The 22940-nt window shown below is 45.2% G+C and overlaps 1 protein-coding gene across 3 annotated transcripts in view; it reads right to left on the reverse strand.

Moving 5' to 3' along the window:
• Positions 1–13968, reverse strand: part of LOC137629522 (transforming growth factor beta regulator 1) — a 67254-nt gene extending 53286 nt beyond the window's left edge. Inside the window, exons 1-2 of one of the 3 annotated variants that reach the window (XM_068360909.1) lie at positions 13754–13911; positions 5387–5481 (exon numbers count right to left, since the gene is read on the reverse strand). The gene's annotated coding sequence lies outside the window, so the exon portion shown is untranslated. The other 2 variants (XM_068360908.1, XM_068360907.1) reach the window with 2 other exon arrangements.
• Positions 13969–22940: the final 8972 nt, after the last annotated feature.

Raw genomic sequence — 22940 nt, forward strand, 5'->3', positions numbered from 1 at the left:
GGGGGCTCTTAACAGCCAGTCGTCTAAATAAAGGGAGGCTCTGATGTCCGCCAAGTGGAGGAATTTTGCAATATTCCTCATCAGTCGCGTAAACACCATAGGCGCCGTGCTTAGGCCAAAACACAGGGCTTGGAATTGGTACACAACCTTTCCAAAAACGAATCTCAGGAAAGGTTGGGAGTCTGGATGAATAGGAACGTGAAAGTAAGCGTCTTTCAGATCCAACGAGACCATCCAGTCCTCCTGCCTGACCGCTGCTAGGACCGACTTCGTCGTCTCCATAGTGAACGTCTGCTTGGTGACATAAGCATTGAGCGCACTGACGTCCAGCACCGGTCTCCAACCTCCTGTCTTCTTGGCCACCAGAAAGAGACGGTTGTAGAAGCCCGGGGATTGATGGTCCCGGACTATCACCACTGCCTTCTTCTGTAACAGGAGCGACACCTCTTGGTGTAACGCTAGCCTCTTGTCCTTTTCCTTGTAGTTGGGAGAGAGGTTGATGGGAGAAGTGGTCAGAGGGGGATTGCGGCAGAATGGTATCCTGTAACCCTCCCTTAGCCACTTGACAGACTGGGCGTCTGCACCTCTTCTTTCCCAAGCTTGCCAGAAGATCTTGAGTCTGGCTCCTACTGCTGTCTGGAGAGGAGGAGAGTCAATGTTTGCCTTTCGAAGGCTTGGGACCTTTCTTGGACCTGCCCCTGAAACCGTCTGGACGGGTACTTCCTCGGCTGGGGGCTCTGCCACGAAAGGGCGGAATAAATCTTGTAGCAGGAGTATCGGCCACTGGGGTGCGGTAAGTTCTAGGAACCGAAGGAGCAACCTTAGCCTTACGTGCTGAAGAGGCCACAAGGTCATGAGTGTCCTTCTGAATAAGAGCCGCAGACAATTCCTTGATAAGGTCCTCAGGAAACAGGAACTTAGAAAGCGGAGCAAAAAGTAACTGAGACCTTTGACAAGAGGTGATACCAGTGGAAAGGAAGGTGCAAAGTTGTTCCCTTTTCTTGAGTACTCCCGAAACAAACATGGAGGCAAGTTCGCCGGAACCATCGCGAATTGCTTTATCCATACAGGACATTATAAGCATGGCCGAGTCCTTGTCAGATGGGGCAGTCTTCTTGCTCAAGGCCCCCAGGCACCAGTCGAGAAAATTAAAAATCTCAAAGGCGCGAAAGACTCCCTTTAAGAAGTGGTCTAAGTCAGAAAAGGTCCAGCAGACCTTAGAGCGCCTCATAGCCGACCTTCCTGGAGAGTCAACCAAACTTGAGAAGTCAGCCTGGGCAGAGGCAGGGATTCCCAAGCCTGGTTCCTCTCCTGTGGCATACCAAACGCCCGCCTTAGAAGTCAGCTTAGTAGGTGGAAACATGAATGACGTCTTCCCTAGTTGCTGTTTGGACTGCAACCAATCCCCTAACATTCTCAAAGCTCTCTTAGAAGATCTAGCGAAGACGAGCTTAGTGTAGGCAGACTTAACAGGTTGCATGCCTAGAGAAAACTCTGATGGAGGAGAGCGAGGGGTAGCAGAAACAAAGTGATCCGGGTAAACTTCTCTGAAAAGAGCCAGGACCTTGCGAAAGTCAATGGAGGGTGGTAACGACTTGGGTTCCTCCACGTCAGAAGAGGGATCATCCAGGTGCGCCGCTTCCTCCTCAGAAACCTCATCACCTGAGGGTTGAGAAGCGAGAGGTAAAGTTACAGCGGTATGCTGAACGGCAGAATCCTGACAAGCGGGTGCATATACACTTGCGGATTCATCCTCAAGTCTCTGTTGAAGAGGATGAGGGCTGGTAATGACAAAGTCATGAGGCTGGGAAGAAGGAGGCTCTGCGGGAGTCTGGGGAGCAAGCGTGGTGAGAGGCGACTGTAGTAAAACCTGAGGTTCAGGCTGCAAAGACTGCTCAAGCTGAGGAGAAAGAGGTAGATGCATGCGTTGAGGTGGCTGACTCATTGCATGAGGTTCATGTCTCAAGAGTTGCGCTTGCTTCAAGGGTTGAGGTGGCTGCGCAGTAAGCGGTTCCTGTCTCACGAGTTGAGGTTCTTGAGGTGGGTGCTGCGAGAGTTGAGGTGGCGGCTGCGCAGAAAGAGGCTCCTGTCTCACGAGTTGAGGTTCTTGAGGTGCTTGCCTCGAGAGTTGAGGTGTCAGCTGCGAGAGCTGAGGTGGTTGCCTCAAGGATGGCAGAGGTTGTCGTACCTCAAGAGGTTGCTGCCTCGAGGATGGTCTTACTGCAAGAAACTCTTGCCTCAAAGGTAGAGGAGGTTGTAAGGCATAAGACTCCTGTCCCCATTGTTGAGGAGGTTGCCGCGTGGTAAGAGGTTCCTGCCTTAAGGAAGGTGGAGGTTGCTGCACAACGCTGGTATCTGGCAACTCCCAACGCGGTAGCTCACGCATGGAGGTAGCTTGAGGAACCTCAACTTCGTACGTCTGGCAGACTGGACTGCGTAGAGGAGGAGGAGCGCTCGCAGGAGGAGGTGTAACCTTCTCTGCCTGAAACTCACGCATCAATACCGCAAGCTGCGACTGCATAGACTGCAGCAAAGCCATCTTGGGATCAACAGACGTTGAGGTCTGTTGAGGCAGAGCCTTAACAGAAGTTGAGGTCTGTTGAGGCATCGTCTTACCTCTCTTAGGAGGCGTGCAGTCACCTGATGACTGCGGCGAGTCAGAGCTAGCCCAATGACTACATCCGGGCTGAATAACTCGTGCGGTCTGGACTTTACGCTTAAGAGGTCTTGAGACCTGAGTCCAGCGTTTTCTCCCCGAAAATACTTCTGCAGACGAGGAAAATAAGGGCTCAATCGTCTGAGAGTGGAAGTGACGATCTCTGTAAGATACGTCCGCAACCACCGAGGATACTGCTGTGCGCCGATCAAGGCCTGCCGAACCCTTTTGCCCTTCGACATTGCTTCTCCCCTGGGCTTGGGAGCTTGCAAGAGGTCCCGGACTGGGAGGACGACTGGCACGCACAGAAGTACCCTCACGCACAACACTGACACTGACACTAGCACTCGGCACAGCACTGGCACTACCACTTCCCACTGCACTTTTCACTTTAAGTTCCTTGACGTCTGCCAAGAGGAACTTGTGGTCACTCACTACCGACTCCACTTTATCACCTAAAGCCTGAATGGCACGTAAAACATCAGACATATCAGGCTGAGCACAAATAGTAGGATCGGGGGTAGCCACTACAGGGGGAGGAAAAGGTTGAGGATCATGGGGTGAGGAATAAAGCGAAGAGCGAGCCGAACTCCTCCTAACTCTCTCTCTCTCTAACTTAGTGGTATACTTGAGGAATCGAACAAAATCAAGTTCCGAAAGTTCGGCGCATTCCTCACATCGATCTTCCAACTGACAGGATTTTCCCCTACAGTCGGAACAAACGGTGTGAGGATCAACCGAGGCCTTCGGAATACGCCTAATACAAGTCCTACATCGTCTTTGGGGAGGAGCTTGAGAAAGGTCGGACATCTTGAATCAAAGAACAGTCAAGGGGGGATTCCAATTAAAGCAAAATATTCGTTAACCATTAATCAAATCAATCTAAAAGCTATCTAAGCTAAGAGACAAGTTTCCTGTATAGCGAAAGCTGAAATCTTAGAGCAATACTTCACCAAAAACCGTGAACAAGACTCCAAAATTATAAGCGTATCCATGTAGGTCTTGCCGGAAGCACGACAGAGGAAAAATTGAGGTGGTGTCAACAAGAAGTACTGCAGTACCTGGCCACAGGTGGCGCTGGTGAGTACACCCCCTTCTTGTATAGTGATCGCTGGCGTATCCCTTCCGTAGAATTCTGTCGGGCAACGGAGTTGACAGCTACATGATTATCGGGTAAGATTAATATTGAAAAATTATCAAAAATATGTAAAAATATGTAATTAATAGTGTTTTGCAAGAACGTACCGGTACGTCCTTTTTGGGTGAAAGGGTTAAAATTGTGGCCAGGAAGCTGTTCACAAACAAACACACAAACGTTGGGTAAAACATAACCTCCTTCAAACTTCGTTGATGAAGATAATGACTAAAACACGATGAGGTAACCCATTTGCAATTGACAAAATGGAAAATGTATATATTTAAAGCAGTATACTTGAATGTGCATGAGAAAAAGGCCTCTCGTTTTGTAGAATACTTGGATTTTCAGCAGAAAAAGGTATCTCATTTCATATTGGAGTAAATAGGGGGAGGGACTATAAAGAAATATATGAACACAAGTAATCCTATTTGGTTGAAAGAAAGTGGGGGCATGGCTAATGCGCAAATGGATAAAACTGCTTAATATGCAACAAAAGTATGTACACATGCACGAACAGGAGTAAACGTGCAGAAATCTTAAAATGGTTAGTGCGCACCAAGGTTGAACGGCAGTGAATACAACCGCATTGCAGAATATCAACAAACAAATGATAAATGTCATCATATACTGTAATAGGATGCAGATATTTTGATAATTTTCCATGGATTTATTGTGCGTCCAAAAAAATAATGTATAGAGAAGAAAAGGTTTGTTTTACCAATAATCATGTTTTCCCCAGTATATTTTCCCAGGAGCCTTTGTATATCAGTGGCCAGTTCCTCCCGTATACAAAGAAAATGGACACCAACTAACTTAAACTTCCCCACCTAACCTAACCTACAGGCCATGTCCTTACACCGCCGTATTCTTAGTCGATCGTCATCATCCATACAGGTGGTCGCTATCATACATGTATTTTCCCCATCCTATAAACCCCTGGGTTGCCAACTGGGTAGCTCCATTTTCAGCAGATATATCAGGGTACAGTACATCTGCAAAAATAATTGTAAAGTTTTACTGTATTACAGATTCTAATTTTGAACAGAAAATATATGTTTTCCTGTAGTTAATAGCTTGATTTGACCAAATTTGACCTTCATTTCAACCACAAACAAACAGAACAACCAGTTCCACTAACTTTAAGTAGCCAAACTGGTTGCTGTTATTACGACTAAAATGTAAGTGAAAACCGGTTAAATCACGTTATTTTCGACAGGAAAATATATATTTTCTGTTAAAATTTTTAAAGATAATGACTTGTTCAAATTCCGTGTCACTTCACTCATCAAGAAGGTATGTACTGTGAACTCTAACATTAGCAATGTTACGCTGCCATTGCTAACGTTAGTAATGCTACACTAATATTAGCATGTGTATTTTAAGGCATTTTTCCATATACCCTTTACACAATATATAAAAAGGTACAGAACCTAACAAACCCGCCTAAGCTAACCTAGAAGTTCCCAGGTCACAACCCCTAAACGGGGGTAAGCCCCCGAACCCCCTTCCCAGGTCACAAACTTGTACTGGCAAGAGGTAATGTTGAACTGCGCACTCTAAAAACATTAAAATCAAAGAAATGAATGGCTCACTTTTATGACCTGGACGTCGAAACTTGTGGGTCACGGGGGTTTTGAGACTGTGACGTCTTAACTCCGTACGGTAGCAAGGAATGGCACTTGGGACACTGTAAACGTTGAGGTATTACATTATGTGATTTAAGGAAATTATCAACATTGGATGACATATCACAAAAATCTCCATGAAATTTAGCAAATGCTTTTAAGTATGGAATACTGCAGCTGTTACAAGTTTCTATAACCTCTCCCATCGCAAAATACGAAAAAAAACCTCACTAGAAATAACAAAGACCTGACTCGGGTAAAGGTTTCCACAGAAAAGGATTTGTTGGAAGGGTATGAAGAGACCACTTGAAGAGATAAGGGAAGGGGGTAGGGAAATATTAACCCCCACCCCCTGTGCAAACTTTTCATACGTATGGGTTCGTGATTGGTTAACGTAAAAACAACGGAGTCTAGAGAGTAAACATGAATGAACTAGAATGGGAAACTTGTCCAGAGTAAGTATTTGTGTGGAATCAGAGCGTGACAAGGTAATAACAAAATGTATAAAAGTAATATAGCAAGATAAAATGGAGTGTACTGTATGATAAATATGTTATTTTCATTAGTAAAATAAATTTTTGAATATACTTACCCGATAATCATGTAGCTGTCAACTCTGTTGCCGACAGAAATCTACGGTCGGGATACGCCAGCGATCGCTATACAGGTGGGGGTGAACACCACAGCGCCATCTGTGGTCAGGTACTCTAGTACTTCTTGTCAACACCACCTCAATTTTTTCCTCGGTCCACTGGTTCTCTATGGGGAGGAAGGGTGGGTCAATTAAATCATGATTATCGGGTAAGTATATTCAAAAATTTATTTTACTAATGAAAATAACATTTTTCAATATTAATCTTACCCGATAATCATGTAGCTGATTCACACCCAGGGTGGTGGGTGGAGACCAGCATACATGTTAACACAGAAGCTAAGTATCCCGTATTTTATTTTATTAGTTATTCAAAAATAACATAAAATAAATAAGTACCTGGTAAGGAAGACGACTTGAACCATTACTCTGCCTTTATTAAGTACGTCTTTCTTACTGAGCGTAGCGGTCCTCTTAGGATGCTGAACGACTCTTAGGTGCTGAAGTATAAAGGGCTGCAACCCATACTAAAGGACCTCATCACAACCTTTAACCTCGGCGCTTCTCAAGAAAGAATTGACCACCCGCCAAATCAACAAGGATGTGGAAGGCTTCTTAGCCAACCGTACAACCCATAAAAAGTATTCAAGAGAAAGGTTAAAAAGGTTATGGGATTATGGGAATGTAGTGGCTGAGCCCCCGCCTACTACTGCATTCGTTGCTACGAATGGTCCCAGGGTGTAGCAGTTCTCGTAAAGAGACTGGACATCTATGAGATAGAATGATGCGAACACTGACTTGCTTCTCCAATAGGTTGCATCCATAACACTCTGCAGAGAACGGTTCTGTTTGGGGGCCACTGAAGTAGCCACAGCTCTCACTTCATGTGTCCTTACCTTCAGCAAAGCAAGGTCTTCTTCCTTCAGATGAGAATGTGCTTCCCTAATCAGGAGCCTGAATAGGTAAGAAACTGAGTTCTTAGACCTTGGAAGAGAAGGCTTCTTGATAGCCCACCATAAGGCTTCTGATTGTCCTCGTAAAGGTTATGACCTTTTTAGATAGTACCTAAGAGCTCTAACTGGGCAAAGTACTCTCTCCAGTTCGTCACCCACCAAGTTGGACAGGCTTGGGATCTCGAACGACTTAGGCCAAGGACGTGAAGGAAGCTCGTTTTAGCAAAAAACCGAGCTGCAAGGAACATGTAGCCGTTTCAGATGTGAAAACTATGTTCCTGCTGAAGGCGTGGATCTCACTTACTCTTTTAGCTGTTGTCAAGCACACGAGGAAAAGAGTTTTTAATGTGAGGTCCTTAAAAGAGGCTGATTGGAGAGGTTCAAATCTTGATGACATAAGGAACCTTAGGACCACGTCTAGATTCCAGCCTGGAGTGGACAACCGACGTTTCTTTGAGGTCTTAAAAGACCTAAGGAGGTCCTGTAGATCTTTGTTGGTGGAAAGATCCAAGCCTCTGTGGCGGAAAACCGCTGCCAACATACTTCTGTAACCCTTAATCGTAGGAGCTGAAAGGGATCTTACGTTCCTTAGATGTAACAGGAAGTCAGCAATCTGGGTTACAGTGGTACTGGATGAGGAAACTGCATTGGCCTTGTACCAGCTTCGGAAGACTTCCCCTTTAGACTGATAGACTCTGAGAGTGGATGTCCTCCTTGCTCTGGCAATCGCTCTGGCTGCCTCCTTCGAAAAGCCCCTAGCTCTTGAGAGTCTTTCGAAAGTCTGAAGGCAGTCAGACGAAGAGCGTGGAGGTTTGGATGTACCTTCTTTACGTGAGGTAGACGTAGAAGGTCCACTCCTAGAGGAAGAGTCCTGGGAATGTCGACCAGCCATTGCAGTACCTCTATGAACCATTCTCTCGCGGGCCAGAGCGGAGCCAACCAACGTCAGCCGTGTCCCTTTGCGAGAGGCGAACTTCTGAAGTACCCTGTTGACAATCTTGAACGGCGGGAATGCATACAGGTCGAGATGGGACCAATCCAGCAGAAAAGCATCCACGTGAACCGCTGCTGGGTCTGGAATCGGAGAACAATACAACGGGAGCCTCTAGGTTATCGAGGTAGCGAACAGATCTATGGTTGGCTGACCCCACAGGGCCCAAAGTCTGCTGCAAACATTCTTGTGAAGGGTCCACTCTGTGGGGATGACCTGACCCTTCCGGCTAAGGCGATCTGCCATGACATTCATATCGCCCTGAATGAACCTCGTTACCAGCGTGAGCTTTCGATCTTTTAACCAGATGAGGAGGTCCCTTGCGATCTAGAACAACTTTCACGAATGAGTCCCTCCCTGCTTGGAGATGTAAGCCAAGGCTGTGGTGTTGTCAGAGTCCACCTCCACCACCTTGTTAAGCTGGAGGGACTTGAAGTTTATCAAGGTCAGATGAACCGCCAACAGCTCCTTGCAATAGATGTGAAGTGTCCTTAGCTCCTGATTCCATGTTCCCGAGCATTCCTGTCCGTCCAAAGTCGCACCCCAGCCCGTGTCTGATGCGTCAGAGAAGAGACGGCGGTCGGGTCTCTGAACAGCCAAAGGTAGACTTCCTTGAGAAGAAAGCTGTTCTTTCACCACGTGAGAGTAGACCTCCTCTCTTCGGAAACAGGAACTGAGATCGTCTCTAGCGTCATGTCCTTTATCCAGTGAGCCGCTAGATGATACTGAAGGGGGGGAGGTGGGGTCTCCCTAACTCGATGAACAGTGCCAGCGATGAAAGTGTCCCTGTTAGACTCATCCACTACCTGACTGAGCATCGGTTCCTTCTCAGCATGCTCTGGATGCAATCTAGGGCTTAGTATATCTTTGGGGCCGACGGAAAAGCCCGAAAAGCTCGACTCTGAAGATCCATACCCAGGTAGACAATGGTCTGGGATGGGACGAGCTGGGACTCCTCAAAATTGACCAGGAGGCCCAGTTCCTTGGTCAGATCCATAGTCCATCTGAGAATCTCCAGACAGCGACGACTTGTGGGAGCTCTTAAAAGCTAGTCGTCTGACGGAGCCGGACACAAGATCATGGTACTGCTGCACAGTCTGTGAACTGTCAACCATGGGGAAGCGAGGAAGTACAGTGACAACCCGAAGCTGTCTAGACTGTCTGGGTCGTACAGACAACTCCTTATCGGGTTGCTGAGGTTGCCGCACTGCGTCACAACAAGACACTTCTGCTGGTTGTTGAACGTCTTCCCAGTGACACACTGACTCCGTAAACAAAAAATCCTCTAACAAGGACTAAGCTTGGACTGCATGTCTTGCAACACAGCTCAAGGTCTATGGGAGCAGGTGTGGTAACAGACGGGGTTAGCGACTGAAGTGGAACCATTACCCTCCCTGGAAGCATGCTATGCTTAAATAAAAGTCCATAGGAGGCTAAGCAGCTAAAGGCTCCTCTCCAAATGACAGAGTCCTCAAGGGAAAATCAGAAGGAGGGAGAATAGCACTTTCTCATCTACAGGAACCATATCCGAGAAAAGCTAAGTTCTCTCAGTGAGGGTTTCACTGGTGCAAAAGCAGCAGACTAGAAGGCAACGTTATGAAACTGCTTGACAGTCTAGTGAGTTGGCAACAACCAAAGATGTGTGACTGAGAAGCATGCGGTAAGGTATGCAGAGCATGCTGTATGTAGAGCATGCTGTAAGGTAAGCAGAGCATGTTGCATGGCGTGCGGCTTATGCCGCATGGGATGAGGCTCATGCTGCATGGGATGAGGCTCATGCTGCATGGTATGAGACTCATGCTGCATGGGATGAGGCTCAAGCTGCAAGGGATGAGGCTTATGCCGCATGCGTTGAGGAGGATGCCGCATAGTATGAGGCTCCTGCCTCATGGGTTGAGGCGGTTGCCGCATAGCATGAGGCTTTTGCCTCATGGTTTGAGGAGGATGCCGCATAGCCTGAGGCTCCTCATAAGCATGAAGCTGCCTCATGGGTAGAGGAGGATTTTTTAAAGAAATCTGAACCTGACACTAATCTAGCTGTCCGAGGATTTACCTGGTGAGACATCAGTCTCTTTACCAGCGAGTTTTACCAGATTTCCCCGGGCCACCACGTGACACAATTGGTAGTAATTCATTCAAATTACCCCTAATGAGTCAATATGGATAAATATCAACACAACATCGTGTTCAAATAGAAATAAATTTCTACCTCATACTTGGGATCGAACGCTAGCCCCTTCTAATGAAAGGCCAGGTCGAAACCAACCATGCCACGAGAGCCCATTCAAGAGTTGAGGTTCTTGCCTCAAGAGTGGAGGTGGCTGCCGCAAGAGTTGAGGTTGCTGCCTCAAGGATGGTGGAGGTGGCTGCCGCAAGAGTTGAGGTTGTTGCCTCAAGGATGGTGGAGGTTGCCGCAACGCAAGAGGTTGCTGCATAGCGCTGGTATCTGGCAACTCCCAGTGCGGCAGCTCACGCGTGGAGGTAGGTTGAGGAACCTCAACATCATACGTCTGGCAGGGTGGACTGCGCAGAGGTGGAGTTGAGGTTGCTGCCTCGAGGATGGTGGAGGTTGTCGCACCGCAAGAGGTAGCTGCCTCGAGGATGGTTGTAATGCAAGATACTCCTGCCTCAAGGGTAGAGGAGGTTGTAAGGCATAAGGCTCCTGCCCCCATTGTTGAGGAGGTTGCTGCGTGGTAAGAGGCTCCTGCCTCAAGGAAAGTGGAGGTTGCTGCACAGCGCTGGTATCTGGCAACTCCCAACGCGGCAGCTCACGCATGGAGGTAGCTTGAGGAACCTCAACCTCATACGTCTGGCAGATTGTACTGCGCAGAGGAGGAGGAGCGCTCGCAGGAGGAGGTGTATTAACCTTCTCTGCCTGAAACTCCCGCATCAACACCGCAAGCTGCGACTGCATTGTCAGCAGCATAGACCACTAGAGTTAGAGAAAGACAACAACAAACGGAGCTACTGTCCGTTGAAACTGAGGGTCTAAAACAGCTGGTGCGGCAACAGACGGAGTTACTGTCTGTTGCGATACCACCGTGCCTCTCTGGGAGGTGTGCAGTTGTCGTACTGCAGCAAGTCCGAACTGACCCAGTGCTAATGGCACCACCTAGGAGTTGGACTTGCGCGGAAGGGACCGACTTGCACTTAAAAGCTGCAAGATTTGGTCCATGGTTTCTGCGAGAAACCTCTTCCGCAGACGAGGAATAAATGGGCTCTCTCGTCTTTGTGTGGGTGGGGTGATCACGTCGGCTACGTGAGTTGGTTACACCCGAAACCACGGAGGGAAACGTCTGTTCGTCGATCAAGGCCTGCTGAACCCATAAGTCCTTCGACATTACTTCTCCCCTGGGCTTGGGAGCTTGTAAGAGGTCCCAGACTAGGCGAACAACTGGCACGAACAGACGAACCCTCGAACGCAACACTGTAACACTTTGCGTGTATCACTTTATCACTTTTGATTTTCTGTTTGCACTTATTTCACTGAACTCGAAACTTTAAGTGGTTTGTACCTGAAACACGCAATTCTATCCTTCATTAAAAGTTAGTAATTGCGAAAACAGTATTACAATGTAACAGAAAAACATAATGAAAGATAAATAATTCAGTGGCTGGAAAAGAGATTAAACACTAGATCAAATAAACTACGTTTAAAATCTCTCACCGCATAAAGTCTGAGAACAAGAAAAAAACTCTAGAAACGTTTACCTTCTTCCCCTAAAGAGACTAGGGAGAAGAGCAAAAACGATAACAACGTTACCCGCTTGAACGAAACGTTTATCCTCCTCTCTTTCCCTCCGTCTCTATCTCTCTCTCTCTCTCTCTTGACTTAGCACCTGAGAGAAGAGCCCAATTATATATATCATTAAAACATATTATTGTTAAAGGAAAAAAACTGAAAGGTTTCCCAAATAAAAATTTCCTTTATTAGAATAGAACCATTTAAGCTAAGAAAGAATGAACAAAACGCTAGAATCGGTTAACTCTTACTGCAACGTGACACCGTGATAGACTCTCTCTCTATCGTAACGATAGAGCGCAAGTTGAACGTTCTGAACGTCAACAACTGCAGAGACAAAACAAAACGTTAGTTCAACTTTGAAAACAGTACAAGACTATCAAAGAAATTCTTTCAAAAACATTAAAATGGCATAATATGTTAACAGGTAAAAACGAAATGACGGGCTCAAAGTTAATTAACTTCGGTTCCAAGAAAAGACCGCCTACTATTAGGAAAGGTCGAATATAAACAAATATAAAAATTAATTTTAATAAGTTTATAATAAAAGGAAGTTAATCAAAGAGGCCTATAAAAGGCGGAGAGATATAAAATAAATCTATAACTTTGTTAAGCAAAATTAAGAGAGACTATACTCTCTTCGACACCAACACTTCCGTCTAAGGGAAGGGTCGGCCATTTAAAAGAGAAAGAGAGTTCATACTCTCTTCGTACCAAAATTAAATCAAAAATTAAATCAAATTAATTCCAAAAACTTGCTAAGCTAATGATATAGCTTCCTGAATAGCGAAGGCTAAACTCTAGAGCAAATACATCACCAAATCGTGAGCAATAACTCCAGAATCAACAGCGTATCCATGTAGGTCTAGCCGGAGGCACGACAGAGGAAAAATTGAGGTGGTGTTGACAAGAAGTACTAGAGTACCTGACCACAGATGGCGCTGTGGTGTTCACCCCCACCTGTATAGCGATCGCTGGCGTATCCCGACCGTAGATTTCTGTCGGCAACAGAGTTGACAGCTACATGATTATCGGGTAAGATTAATATTGAAAAAATATTTTTTGGGAATATAAAATGGAGTGATTTTATAAGGTATCGGATAATAAAACGAGTAATACTGGGTTCAAACGTAATATGTATACGAGGGTATTACATAAAAGGAATGGTATAGTTGTACTGGATCAAGTTATATACTTGAATAAAGCGGGTGAAGTCGAATATTTAAATTTGGCGGGTAGAGAAGAAGATATCCTATTGGTGGACGTGGAGTCTAAGCGCAAGGGGGAGGAGATTATACGCAGAAGGTCGAAACCTGCTATGTACAAACGAACGAACGAGAGCGACTACAACCGAACCATAGAATGACAAAAAATAAATGAAAAACCACTGCTAATGTTAGCATGCGCTAACATTGCTAATGTTAGATTGCGCAGCTCAATATTACCGTATTTTTTCATCGGTTTATCCAAGAAGGTAGTGTATAGAGAAGAAAAGGCTTGTTTTACCATTATATATACCATTTCTCCACCCATAACCACCAGTTCCCACTGGGGGTCCCCCATTATTGTTGGATATGGATATATATATATATATATATATATATATATATATATATATATATATATATATATATATATATATGTTTCTGAAACTATTCATTTGTGACGGGAATGAGTGTTAGAGAGTGGAATTTTTTCTATAGAAAAAAGTAGTTTTTTATTTCCCCTAGGTTACATTGCCCTGTAATACAGTACAATAATATACCCGGTTCACCTTTAACTATCCTCATTAAGGTTATTGTAATTATGTCAAAATTTAACCAATTTTACCGACATTACCAACATGAAAAATAAATGTTGTTTTCGATTAATTGATTGAGTTTTCTGGGCATCCTTACATCTAGGGTCATTAACGCCAATGATTTTTCCTAATGGAAAGAGTTTATTAGAAAATATATTCCCGGCCGGAACTATAATAAAACCAGACATTCCTCAATTAAAAGGTTTTACAAGTGAAAACAAAACTATATTCTATAACAAATTACAAAATACTTACCCTGCTTGCTAAATAGCCCACAGGGTACTGGGTACTGGCTCTGGGTTTTTTTTTTCAGGAAAAATTGATTTTAAAATAACATTATAAATCAAATATGCGATAAATTCTCACTTTATGTGGTTTATTACCCTAACACTGACACAATAGAGGTCCATACTATATACCTGTTGTTTGTTGTTGTTGCGTTTACCTGAAGGCAGCTATAAGTGTACAACTACGATATAAGATAGCCATACAATTTCTAAGGCAGCTTTAGGTTTTAAACTCAACTTACAATATATAAAATGAATGCTGTATCACATTATAATAATATAATACCATAATGATAATATAGTAATATAACAATGCGATGATAACACATGGAATGATGAAGGGCGAAATAGTAAAACATTATAAAAAAGGCTGTTGGGGAAAAGGTTTGATAAACATAGACAGCCTTAAGTTTAAAATCTGAACTACAATATAAAGATGAATGCTATATTACATTATGATATAATAATAATAATAATAATAATAATAATAATAATAATAATAATAATAATAATAATAATAATAATAATAATAATAACACATGACAGGTTGAATGACGAAATAACAAATATTTGGGGAAAATGTTTGATAACCATGCAGCAGGTACAAAATTAACGAAGAATTCAAATTACATGCAGAAGGCTTTAAAATTAAATAAGCTGTGGAATTAGAATTGTGAAAGAAACTGAAATTGATATATAAATTAATAAGATGATTACGTTAAGGTTCGCCCATGATAATGGCATATGGAAATTGGAAGGCAAAATTTAAGGGAACCAATTATTATGGTATGTGCAATAGGAGAGATAAGAATGTCCAGAATGGAGTTTAAGTGGCAGGAATAGAACTAAAGATTACGAAATGGACGTCAGGCAACAAGAGGGAGACTGAAATCAAGAAAAAAAACTTCATGGCTGTGGACTGAGGGTCATGAACATCTAAAACATGCTGCTTACAGATTCCTTAGCAAATACCTACCTTTTGAAGCGTACCTTAACAGAAAGGAATGGACCACCTTAAACTTATTTATTTACTTTGACGGCTGTTTTTTCCCGGTCCTATACAGCAGGGGAACCATAGCCTACTCTCTACGGGACCTCTATAGTCATTCTATCTTGTTCGGAGTATTCAATATTTCAGATCACGAGTATTCATTTGCTGTTAGATAATCACTGTCAAAGGACTAGCAGAATAAGAAAGTCTCAAGTTTCCTCTTGAAAGCCCTAATATCTTCAATCGTCCAATGTGGGAATACGTCACCAGTGCTGATTTCTCCTGTGGTGAATCACGCCAGACCACATTTTCTGTTGCTGCCCACTAGGACCTGGATGTTCTGATGTAGACCTACATGAAGCAAATGACAGATCCATCCATTTGATACGTGTTTGGTGTGATAAGATAGGGTGAGTAGATTCAATGCCAAAAAAGGCTGAGATGTGTGATTGACAGTGATGGAGGTCATACCATATATTAAACTTACCTTTTCTTATAATCATTTACGTTATAGGCTACAGCTTAAATCATTGTGTAGATAATTTATAGTCTGATCTTCATAAAAAGATTGGAATCTTGTTTACTTTCATATCAATGGAATATATATATATTAGAGAACCATGACTTATGAACGTCACCTGTGTGTGACACTGTGAACGTTGTAGAGCACACCCCTCGCTTGTACCTCGTTTGTACATTGTTTACATGCCAAATACAAATGGAAATCGTTCCTATTTATGTACAAACGATCCGAGGGAGAAGCCATTGTTAAAAGACATTATTGTAAGTGATGCAACGAGCTGAGTGATGATGTGGTGACTAGTGCCAGCCAAGGGTAATCTAAACGTGGCCATAACAAAAGTGAATGGACTTGAATCTAATGCAACCGGGAATTGTCAAGAATAGTGTTGCTGTGTATTAAAGTTAAGTCTGTTACTAGATCTACCTGATTGTGTATCCCTACACCACGATATGAACAAACCCGCAAACCTGTGGAGAACGTGAATACAGCAAAAGGGACTCAAAAGGTCAGTAGTATCCAAATGGTTTACAGTGATTAAAGTGATTCACTCTATCAGTAATTCCCTAGTAGGTAATTCACAGTGATAAGCAGCAAAATGGCCGCACAAAGCATTGGTTGCCCAGTGCCTGGATGCACCTATCGAACCGAGGCATCCACAGAGCCCATCATTACCGCAGCGCTCCTGAACGCACACACAACGACTCATGCCCAGGGCCCAGTAGCTCAATACCACCCGCCAAGCACCAAGGTTGAAAAACTTAAGCGCCCAACGATATCAGCGGCCGGCACGAGTGGGGAGTGGGACTATTTCCTAACTCGTTGGGGCGAATACCGCAAGGGAACCGGGCTCCAAGGGGATGATGTTGTGGTACAGCTCCTTGAATGTTGTGAGGAGAGCCTACGCAAGGACATCACCAGCGCCGCGGGGAGGAGCCTGGTAGGCGAACCGGAGGATGCAGTGCTTAGTGCGATAAAAGCCCTCGCGGTGCGCGGGGAGAACGCGATGGTGGCGCGGGCGGCTCTCTCAAACATGCGACAGGGCCGCGAGGAACCGATACGGGCATTTCACGCCCGCGTGAAGGCCCAAGCAAACACGTGCAAATACGTCAAGAAGTGCATATGTGGACTAAACGTAAACTTTGCGGACGACGTGATCAAAGATGTGCTTGCACGAGGTATCGCTTACCAGGACATCCAGCTGGATCTACTTAGCGACCAGCGGCAGGAGATGTCGCTGGAGGAAACGATCAGGTTCATCGAAGCGAAAGAGTCTGGTAAGCAGTCTGCGTCCCGATTGCTGGACACCCACAGTCATGGCGCAGAGGCTGTCACCAGCTCCTATCGCCGCATCAAGCGCCAAAACGCGGTAAACAGGGGTGATGCACGTCAGACGGATGCAAGTGACGGTGGCAGACAAGCTGTTTGCGGGTACTGTGGTGAGAAGGGCCATGGCAAGAATGCGCCCTGGCGAATCAGGAAGACTGAGTGCCCGGCTTACAGTAGAAAGTGCCGCAAATGTAATCGCGATAACCACATAGAGCGAATGTGCCGGAGTAAATTGGCGGCTGAATCTGCCAACACAGACGCATGCGACGAACAGACGGCAGCATTCGTAGAGTTGTGTGCCATGTCAGATATCCGAACGATCGACGGTGAACAGTTGCTAGCACTAGATCACCACCTGTATGACAACATGTGCGACAGATGGCTCAGGCGGAACTCCCAACCGCAGCCGTTCATAAACCTCCGACTCAGCATCCATGCAGGGGATTACCTCGCCCTGGGATTCAGACCGGTCAAGCGCGCAAGACCCGCAACACTCCCTGCCATGGCCGACACCGGTTGCCAGAGTTGTCTGGTCGGGGTTAACGTTATCGAGCAGATGGGCCTGACGACCGCGGACCTGCTCCCGGTCTCGATGAGAATGAAGGCTGCGAATAAACAAGATATCCGTATCTTAGGGGCAGCCATCGTCCGATTCTGCGTAACACACGCCGGAGATCCGCAAACCGAATCTCGGCAAATAGTGTATGTCACGGATTCGACCGACAGAGTGTTCTTGTCACGCAGCGCCTGCGTCGATCTTGGCATAATCTCCAAAGATTTCCCCACATTGGGTGAGAAGTCGTGCAGTGCGGCAACCACAGACAATTGTACACCGCAAAATGATACATGTGACAATGGCGTGACATCTCAATGCAATTGTCCTCGGCGCACGGCGCCCCCACCTAAACCTACGTCTATCCCCATGCCGGCCACAGAAGGTAACAGGGAGGCCATTCAACAATACCTGAAGGAACTTTACGCCTCCAGCACATTCAACACGTGCGTCCACCAGCCCCTCCCCATGATGGCGGGCCCACCGATGCGCTTGATGGTTGACTCAGATGCTAAGCCCGTTGCCCATCACACACCCATTCCAGTAGCGTTACACTGGCAAGAAACCGTGAAAGCAGGTCTGGACCAAGACGTCAAAATGGGAGTTATCGAGCCAGTGCCTGTAGGAGAGCCGGTGACATGGTGCCACAGAATGGTAGTCTGCGCTAAGAAGACGGGGAAGCCTAGAAGGACGGTAGACCTTCAGGCTCTCAATGCTCATGCCACTCGTGAAACACACCACACCCAATCGCCCTTTCATCAGGCCCGTTGTGTCCCACCGGGGAAACTAAAAACAGTGTTCGATGCCTGGAATGGATACCACAGTGTACCACTGCACAAGGAGGACCGCCACATGACCACCTTTATCACACCCTGGGGCAGATATCGATACTGTGTCGCCCCACAAGGCTATGCCGCGTCAGGCGATGGCTACTCAAGGCGATATGATGAGATAGTATCCGACGTCCGTGACATGACGAAATGCGTTGATGACACATTACTGTGGGCCGACACTATTGAGGAAAGCTTCTACCAGGCAGTCACTTGGCTCGACATCTGCGGGAGAAACGGCATCACCCTCAATCCCGACAAATTTTTGTTTGGCTGTCGCGAGGTAGAATTCGCCGGCTTCACCATCTCAATGGACAGCGTGCGCCCTTGTGCGAAATACCTGCAGGCAATATCAGACTTCCCACGCCCGAAGAACATTACCGACGCTCGATCTTGGTTTGGCCTAGTAAACCAAGTGTCTTATGCTTTCAGTATGACTGAGCGCATGCTCCCATTCCGCGAGCTACTGAAACCCGACAAGGCATTTACGTGAACCGACGATCTTGAAAGCGCATTCCAAGCATCTAAAGAGGCCATTGTAGATGAAATTACCAACGGGGTGCGCATCTTCGACAAAACCAAGCCGACATGCCTTGCGACCGATTGGTCTAAAGAAGGCATCGGGTTCTGGCTATTCCAAAAACATTGCCAATGCCCAACAGACAAGCCATTCTGCTGCCGCGAAGGTTGGAAGGTGACCCTAGTCGGGAGTCGTTTCACGCACCCAGCCGAATCCAGGTATGCCGCGATAGAGGGGGAAGCCCTGGCGGTAGCCGATGCCCTTGACAAATCACGCTACTTTGTCCTCGGCTGCTCAAACCTGGTCATTGCGGTAGATCACAAGCCACTATTAAAGGTGTTGGGGAACCGATCCCTGGATGACATCCCGAATCCCCGACTGCGCAACCTAAAGGAAAAGACACTGCGCTACCGCTTCCACATCGTATACGTGCCAGGGATGCGCAACAAAGCAGCTGATGCCATTTCACGTCATCCGAGAGGCGACACCAACCCAGAAAAACTGTATCTCCCTGACGACAATGCATCAGTCTGCGACCACTCCATACCGTCGGTCCACCACGATATCCTTGCCGGCATACGCATGAGGGACTGTGACACATGCACGATTGAAGAGCCCGCATACCTCACAGCCCTAGATTCCCTTCCAGCGGTCACCTGGGACCGTGTACGGGAATCTACAGCAAGCGATCCCGCCCTTCACGCGCTCACAGAGCTCATCGAACATGGGTTCCCGACATCAAAAGATGACATGCCACAACACCTCCGTGCGTACTACCACCTACGGAACGAGCTCATCACCTTCGATGGTGTCGCATTGTTCAAAGATCGTGTTATCATCCCGACGTGCTTGCGCCAGGGTGTCCTTTCCGCATTACATTCGGCACATCAGGGTGTTTCCATGATGACTGCTCGTGCAGAGGCATCAGTGTACTGGCCAGGCATTACTGCAGACATACAGGCGACTAGAGATAACTGTGAGGATTGCCACCGCATGGCCCCCTCCCAACCATCCGCCCCCCCTACCCCACCCGTCTTGCCTGTTTACCCATTCCAGTCAATGTGTGCCGACTACTTCACTCACAAGGGCGCCCACTACCTGGTAATTGTGGACCGATACTCGAACTGGCCACTTATATCAAAGTCTACCAGTGGTGCCAAAGGACTAATTGACAACCTGCGCCGTGCATTCGTCACGTACGGAATTCCTGAGGAACTTGCCAGCGATGGTGGGCCAGAATTCACGGCAACCGAGACACGGGGGTTCTTGAGAGACTGGGGTGTCCACCACCGACTGTCATCAGTAGCATTTCCACACAGCAATTGCCGAGCGGAAATCGGAGTGAAAACGATGAAGCGCCTGATTACTAACAACACGGGGACAAATGGAGACCTAGACACAGATGCCGTTCAGAAAGCAGTCCTCCAGTACAGGAACACTCCAGACCCAGTCACAAGAATCTCCCCAGCCATGTGCGTCTTCGGTCACCCGATCCGCGATCTCATCCCTATCCTTCCTGGGAAGTACAACCCCCACACCACATGGCGCGAAACCCTGACATCCAGGGAAGAAGCCCTACGCAAGCGCCATGTCCGCATGATGGACACTTGGTCACAACACACTCGCCGTCTGCCACCCCTACGGGTTGGTGACCATGTTCGCATTCAGAATCAAACTGGCCCACATCCCACCAAATGGGACAGGACCGGGACAGTCATCGAGGTAAGGCAGTACGACCAGTACGTGGTAAAGGTTGATGGCTCGGGCCGAGTATCGCTGCGCAATCGGAAATTCCTGAGAAAGTTCACACCGGTTACGACTCCGACAGAGCCGCAAAATATAACCTATGGTGGCATACCCCTTCAACCACCCGCAAGCGCGGCCCCGACCAAGCCGAAGGAGACTAACCGACACGTATCAACACCGCCAGACCCGCCTGCTGACCAACCACAACTGCTGGCTGACCGACATTACCCAACATCAGTCGATCATCCTCCCCCACTCACGCCTGTAAAGCCGGCCAACCACACTCGCCAGCTTATACACACAACGCCGAACGACCAAACTCCACTGCCCCCACCAGCAACACCAAGTCGTGTCAGACCTTCAACGCCAGCCGCTCCACCCCAACTAGCAAATCCCATCCCACCAATTGGTCTCGCCGTAGGCCGGCCATCCAGGACTGTCAAAACGCCCAAATGGCATGAAGACTATGATTTTTCATCTCATGATTAACATGTCTATATCCAATGTCGTAGAATGCTCGATCGACCTGATATTATATCAGACATTGCATTACTTTCATCAGTGTAATTATTGCTTTGTGTAACTTGACTAGTTTGAAGAATGTTTGATGAACCTGTTATTAGACTAGATGTCATATTACCATCCTCATTACATTCATTTATCAGTATAATTTACAGAACTATCAGGCTGTTCAGTGAAGATTTTCCATTTTAAACTCAATGACCCAGTTAATTACTGTTCAAACTTAATCAGTCTCTTCCTAGCCGATCAAGACTTGGGAGGAGATAGAGAACCATGACTTATGAATGTCACCTGTGTGTGTGACACTGTGAACGTTGTAGAGCACACCCCTCGCTTGTAGCTCGTTTGTACATTGTTTACATGCCAAATACAAATGGAAATCGTTCCTATTTATATATATATATATATATATATATATATATATATATATATATATATATATATAGTATATCTATATATATATATATATATATATATATATATATATATATATATATATATATATATATATATATATATATTTATATATATATATATATATATATATATATATATATACAGTATATATATATATATATATATATATATATATATATATACTATTACTTTATGTTCACTATCATAATGTGGATCAAAACATTGCATTGTTCCTCCTAATGATTGCATTATACTTGAAATTCAACAAAATAAGAATCAGGCCACAGCCATGCAGTTCCTTCACGATCTAAGCTATATATAATATTAGTATCCATTCAAATATCGAATATTATCCACATACTGCTCAATACCTCCCTCAAACCGGCAAACATAATTACATAATCAGTCATTTAGACAAACTGTAAAGTTCATCACATGATGTCCTAAAGACGTATCATTGATAAAAATAATTTGGTAATCAGAATTTATTCGTCTGACAGAATATGTTATAAAAACGTCTCTATATAATTTGGAGGAAATATATCTTTAATTTCCTTAATAGCAGAACAAAATCGTCACTCAGTACCCAGTTAGAGCACTTGAATGCATGTAAATTCATTAAATTTCGGACCTTTTTGTTAACAGCAGCGCATAAATGCTCGATACTCCCTCCTCCCTCCTGGCTGTACATTTCCGTCCTCTGATTGGCTATAATTTCCTCAGCAGTGATTGATTGTTGCCTTTGTTTACTGTAGCTCACACACGCACACACACACACACACACACACACACACACACACACACACATCGTAACCAAAACTGTCAATTGTTCCTTTGAATAATTTACATTATTTTAATATCGAATATTATTAACCACGTGTTACTCAATACCTCACTTAAACCAGCAGACAGAATATATCAGTCATGGCTTTTAAAGTTCATCCTCCGTCTTATGACGTCACAAAGACGATTTTTCTTAATAAAATGATTAATTGGGAATTAGAATGTATCCCTCTGATAAAATGTTATCAAAACATCTTATAGGGGACTGTTTCTATATATTTTGAGGAATTCATATCTCTAATTCCATTAAAAGCAAAAAAAAACTTTAGATCCGTACTCCATAGCTAGAGCGTTTGAAAGCAATGTTGTGAAAATTCGTGTAGGTTTTATAAACAGCAACTCATAATGCAAAGAACTCTTTCATGGAGGGAGTATTCCAGTCCTCTAATTGGCCATGTCTTCTTATCTGTGATTGGTTGTTGCCTTTGTTTACATATCATACGTAGACACCTAACATTGTAGCCATAACCCAGTGAATTATTCCTTTGAAACTGACGTATTTATTTAATCCATAACCTTTAAAAAGATCTATTACCTATTTATTCTTAAATTGATACTATTTCGTTTTTTACTTTCTCGTGAGAATTGTAATTTCTAAGTCTTAATCTATTTACAATAAGTATAGGCATTTTACCACTACTCGGTTGAATTCATTCATAAAGGACGAGATTGTATGACGTCACATACAACCACCAATCACAGCAGATGACGAATCAGCCAATCAGACGCCAGATATTTCCCGCTAAGGAAAGCTAAAGGTGATAGGGTTTCTCTGGCGTATGGGCTGCTGTTGGCGAACGAGTTAAATTCACGCGAGATATTTCTTAAAAGAAACTCACACTCACACGCTCTCTCTCTCTCTCTCTCTCTCTCTCTCTCTCTCT

The sequence above is a fragment of the Palaemon carinicauda genome, chromosome 37, assembly GCF_036898095.1.
Source record: "Palaemon carinicauda isolate YSFRI2023 chromosome 37, ASM3689809v2, whole genome shotgun sequence".
Taxonomy (NCBI): Eukaryota; Metazoa; Arthropoda; class Malacostraca; order Decapoda; family Palaemonidae; genus Palaemon; species Palaemon carinicauda.